The sequence below is a fragment of the Hemiscyllium ocellatum genome, chromosome 29 (genome assembly GCF_020745735.1).
Source record: "Hemiscyllium ocellatum isolate sHemOce1 chromosome 29, sHemOce1.pat.X.cur, whole genome shotgun sequence".
NCBI lineage: Eukaryota > Metazoa > Chordata > Chondrichthyes > Orectolobiformes > Hemiscylliidae > Hemiscyllium > Hemiscyllium ocellatum.
In genome coordinates, this window is record NC_083429.1 from 51,694,771 (window position 1) to 51,700,770 (window position 6,000).

A 6,000-nucleotide genomic window follows, 5' to 3' on the forward strand; every position below is an offset into this window, starting at 1 on the left:
TTGAACCAGTCCCTTAGATACCAAAAACCAATCAAGTTTAAATCTGATTGTTTTAACAACCAAGGACCAATCGGATTGTAAAATTGGTATGTCATCAAGGATATAAAAGAAAGGGGCAACTGAAACAATCAGCAGAGCTTACTGCCATGCACTAAAGAGAAAAGCACCATATATTTACAAAAATAATGGCAGAGAAGTATCTTACTGAAGAGATGACAGAGGAAAAGGTATTCCTAACAGAAGGATTGGATGGAGAAGGCAGAGAGAATTCTGGAAGACATGACCTAGTTGTAATTTGAGAGACTAAATTCTATTTTTTTAATATATTAAGTGGGATTTGTATTTACTGGAACAGCATACCATTAGAATCTTGCATTCAGGAATAGTAACTAGAAAGAATTGACTTTGTTTGTTAATAGTTAGTTAATTTGTTCACAATTAGAGTTAAATAAATAACTATTTGTTGATTTTAAAGTGTCAGGAATTTACTTTATTTAACCACTAGAAGTTACTGAAAAACAGGTTATCCCATTTTTCACACTCCTTTTAACAGATTATTAAGTCAGGTGCTCAGATATGGGTGTTTCGGTTTCAGTTCTCAGAGCGGGGTCAACCTTCGCTTTACAGCAGATTGGAGGCTTGGGTCTGGGATTTGGACAGATTTAAACAGACATGGGAATAGTGTCCTAGATCTTTAAATAAAACTTAAGTGATCAAAGTTTGTGAGAAGATTTGTAGCTCGGGTGCTCGTTGTTGTGGTTCTGTTCACCGAGCTGGGAATTTGTGTTGCAGACATTTCGTCCCCTGTCTCGGTGACATCCTCAGTGCTTGGGAACCTCCTGTGAAGCGCTTCTGAGATGTTTCCTCTGGCATTTATAGTGGTTTGAATCTGCCGCTTCCGGTTGTCAGTTCCAGCTGTCCGTTGCAGTGGTCGGTATATTGGGTCCAGGTCGATGTGCTTATGATTGAATCTGTGGATGAGTGCCATGCTTCTAGGAATTCCCTGGCTGTTCTCTGTTTGGCTTGTCCTATAATAGTAGTGTTGTCCCAGTCGAATTCATGTTGCTTGTCATCTGCATGTGGACTGGGACAACACTACTATTATAGGACAAGCCAAACAGAGAACAGCCAGGGAATTCCTACAGGCATGACAACCGGAAGCGGAAGATTCAAACTACTATAAATGCTGGAGGAAACATCACAGAAGCACTTCACAGGAGGTTCCCAAGCACTGAGGGTGTCACCTAGACAGGGGACAAAACGTCTGCAACACAAATTCCCAGCTCGGCGAACAGAACCACAACAAAAACTTAAGTGAGAATTGGAAAATCTGTTTCATTTTGGTTGCTTGTTTTTGGTTCAGATCAAAAAAGTGGAGAAATGGCCCTGAACATTGCTAAAGTGGTTTTGGGGGGTTGAAGATGCTTCCCAAATTTGTCAAGAAAGTTTAGAAACACAGAAAAAGGTGACACTTTTAGAATTAACAGATTAAAATTGGGTTTAAGTAGGGATAATAAGAAAGCTGAGGTTGTAATGGAGTTAGTCAAGTATTTAGGCATATCAGAAATAATCAAGTACACTGGAGTTAGAAAAAAATCCAATTGCAAGTGAGACAATTGGAGTTAGAAGATAGAATGGGAAAGAACTGAAAACAGTTTGAATTACAGTTAAAAGCAGAGGAAAAAGAAAAAGGAAAGAATATTTGAATTGGAAAAGATTAATTTGGAACTTGAAGCAAAAATCCTTAAATGACAGAAGTAAAAATACAAAATATAAATGATGAGCAAACTCATCATAGGCAAAGGCCTGGCAGGGATAGATATACAAACATTACCGAAATTCGATGAAAAAGATGTAGAAGCTTTTTTCATTTTGAGAAATTGGCTAACCAGATGAACTAGCTAACCAGTTGGCTAACCAGACTGTGTGAACAATGTTAATTCAGACCAAGGTGGTAGGCAGGTAATGAAGTATGCAGCACTGTCAGGTGATGTCAGGAGTATAACAAGTAGTAACCAAAGGCAATTTTGGGTACCTAAGAGTTGGTACGAGAAGCATAGACAACAGTTCAGAAATGTAAGAAAGGAACCTGGTCAGAGGTTGAAAGAATTAAACAAAACAACTTCAATATAAAGCTGAAAGTATTAAAGATAGAAAAAGACATATGAGGCTCTTAGAGATATTATTTTGCTGGAGGAGTTTAAAAACTCACTTCCAGAAGTGATAAAAACTCAGAGGAACAAAGTTCAAGCAGCAAGGAGAGCTGCTAAGGTGGTGGATGAATATGTATTAGTGCACAAATCAAGAGTTAGCAACTCAGCATCAGCAACTCCGTTCCATGAGAGATAGAAATTGAGAAAGACTGAGATCCTCCAATGAAAACCAAAAATTGATCACACTGGAAACAGTTTACCATGTGAAAAAAGAAACCCAAGAGGGTGGTAAAGAGGCGAAAGATCTCAAGTGTTTTTACTGCTGTAAGGTGGGGACGCACAAAGTCACAGTGCTGGTGGTTTAAGAAAGACGCTAGGAAAAAGGATATGGTAAAAGAGACTAAACCAGTGGGATTAGTTAAAGTAGTGAAGGAAATCCCCAGTGAGGTCAAGGAACTGCAGAAGAGTGCACAGCCTAGTCACAGGCTGGACAGGAAAGATCTTTTCAAAGACTTCACCTGTGAGAGTAAGATTTATTGTAGTGGTTCTGTTCGCCGAACTGGAAGTTTTTGTTGCAAACGTTTCGTCCCCTGGTTAGGAGACATCATTAGGGCTCTGGAGCTTCCTGCAAAGCGCTTCTTTGATGTTTCTTCCGGTATTTATAGTGGTCTGTCCTTGCCGCTTCCGGGTGTCAGTTTCAGCTGTCCGCTGTAGTGGTTGGTATATTGGGTCCAGGTCAATGTGTTTGTTGATGGAGTTTGTGGATGAATGCCATGCCTCTAGGAATTCCCTGACTGTTCTCTGTCTGGCTTGCCCTATGATAGTAGTGTTTTCCCAGTCGAATTCCAGACAGAGAACAGCCAGGGAATTCCTAGAGGCATGGCATTCATCCACAAACTCCATCAACAAACACATCGACCTGGACCCAATATACCAACCACTACAGCGGACAGCTGAAACTGACACCCGGAAGCGGCAAGGACAGACCACTATAAATACCGGAAGAAACATCAAAGAAGCGCTTCGCAGGAGGCTCTAGAGCACTGATGATGTCTCCTAGCCAGGGGACGAAACGTTTGCAACAAAAACTTCCAGCTCAGCGAACAGAACCACTACAACAAGCACCCGAGCTACAAATCTTCGCACAAACTTTGAAGAGTAAGACTTACTCAGGTAGAACAAGGAGAGTAGGTAAAGAAGTTAAAATATTGAGAGATGCAGGAGCTAGTCTGTTTCTAACAGTAAGACTTGAAAATATTTGCACTCCTTCTGAACTATTGCCTGAGAGAGTGGTAATCTGTGGAATTAATACAGAGAGGAGTAGTGTTCCCTTGTGTAAGATAAGACTAGAAAGTCCAATCAAGACTGGGGAAGTGATAGTAAGAGTGATGAAAAACTGGCCATTCCAGGAATACAGTTTATTCTTGGAAATGATATAGCAGAATCACAGGTGGATGTGATGCCCACTATAGTGGAAAAGCCAAAAGAAAATCCGGGAACTGAAGAGTCAAAAGAAAAATGCCCTGGAATTTTTCCAGACTGTGCAGTGACAAGACCCCATCACCATAAGGTAAAATAAAAGAAAGATGAAGGAGTTATGGTCTAGTTAGCTGACACTGTTTGATGAAATGGTAAAGGAAAAAACTAAGCAGGTAAAGGATTAGGCAGAGATGCTGAGTTGTGAAAAATTAATGGAGTTACAATAAAAAGATGAGACGATAAAGTAGTTGTATTATAAAGCCTACTCAGAAAAGGAATCAAAGTGTATTCCAGAATACTATTACCTTCAGGATAAAATGTGAAGCAGAAATGGAGACCTTGGCAGGTTAGTGCAGTTCATCAGATTGTGTCATCGGTAAAATAGACAGGAAGTGTTGCAGGTAGCATGTAAATTACCTGTAGGTGGTCATCTAGGAGTAAGGAAGACACAGGCTAAGATACAAAAGCATTTTTATTGGCCTAGGTTACATTAAGATGTAGTTGACAGGTACCTGTCATATGTGCAGATGATAGGAAAGCCACAAGCAGTGATATAATCAGCGCCTTTGATGCCAATTCCCACATTGAACAATCTTTCATTAGGATTATAATTAATTGTGTAGGTCCCCTCCCTAAAACCAAAAGAGATAACCAGTATTTGTTAGCCATAACTAATGTGTCTACCAGGTTTCTGGAAGCAATTTAATTACAGAATGTGAAGGCAAAAAAGGTTATGGAAGAGTTGCTTGCCCATTGTGGACTACCAGGAAGATTCAGTCAGACCAAGGGTCCAATCTTACTACCAAATTATGTAAGGTGGTCATGGACAGTTTAGGCATCAAACACTATGCACCATGCAGAATCCCAGGGAGTCTTGCAAACATGGCATCAGACCCTAAAGACCATGCTGAGGGCTTATTGCCGAGATTACCCAAATGATTGGGATAAAGGAATCCCATTTATATTATTTGCTATTAGGAGATGCCCCATCTGAATGGATATTTGGACACAAAGTGATAGGGCCTTTAAAATTAAGGAAAAGTTGGTAATCTGGGACCTCGCAATTAAATTATATATGAGGTGAGAGAAAGATTAAACCGAGTAGGTGAATTAGCTAGACAACATTCGAAACGGTACCTAATGAAGCAAGCAGCGGATAAGAAATCTAAAATTCATACGTTTGCCCAAAGGGATAAGGTACTGGTACTGTTACCAGTGGTAGGAGACGCTGAAAATGTGTTGCTGGTTAAAGCGCAGCAGGTCAGGCAGCATCCAAGGAACAGGAAATTCGACGTTACAGGCGCAAGCCCTTATTCAGGAATGATGAAGGGCTTGTGCCCGAAACGTCGAATTTCCTGTTCCTTGGATGCTGCCTGACCTGCTGCGCTTTAACCAGCAACACATTTTCAGCTTTGATCTCCAGCATCTGCAGACCTCACTTTTTACCCCGTGGTAGGAGATCCCTTCAAAGCAATGTCCCTATCAGATTGAGAAGTCAGCTGAATTAACTGATAAAGATGCCAGATAGAATTTAAAAAATCATCAGCTTTGTCATGTGAACATGCTGAAACAGTATTGACAGGGAAAATGGAAAGAGAAAAACAGGAATTAGTTACTGCCAGTCTGAGGAATCAAATCCAGAACATTTGGATTTTGATATGCCTCAGAATAAGCTGACTAATGAGAAAGTCCTCAAGGAATGCATCAAGTAGTGAGCTGTCTGTCCTAGGAACAGAGAGCTGAATTGAAAGATTTGTTAAAGTGCCATGAGGACCTATGTAAAAATAGTATGGGGAGGACTAATATTATAGTACAAGGTTGACATAGGGAATGCTGCTCCAATAAAACAACCCTTCCATAGGCTTAAGTCATCTCAAAGCTGCGCAGATTCAGAAGGAAGTGATGCTCCAAGACGACATCACAGAGACAAGTCTAAGCGAGTGGAGTTCACTGATCGTATTGGTTCCCAAGCCTGGTGGCACTCAATGATTCTGCATAGATTATCGGAAGGTCAATGCTGTGACAAAATCGGACTCTCTCACAATTCTACTTCATAGTTTAGTTAAAATTTGTTCATTGTCAGATAAATAAATAATTAAATGTTGATTTAAAAGTTTGTGTTAGGGATTTATTTTATTTATCCACTAGAAAGCAGGTTACACCACTTTTCATACTCCTTTTAACGACAGATTATAAGGAGAGGTGCTCTATTTGGGTGTTCTGGTTTTAGTTCTCAGAATGGGGTCAATCTCCGCTTTATAAGAGAATGAATAAAGAAATCTATAGTTCAGTCACTATCTAGTAGAACAAACTACTGTGCAAAAGAAAACAAAAAACTTATAAATATCAGTCAAGTAGCAACTGTTGG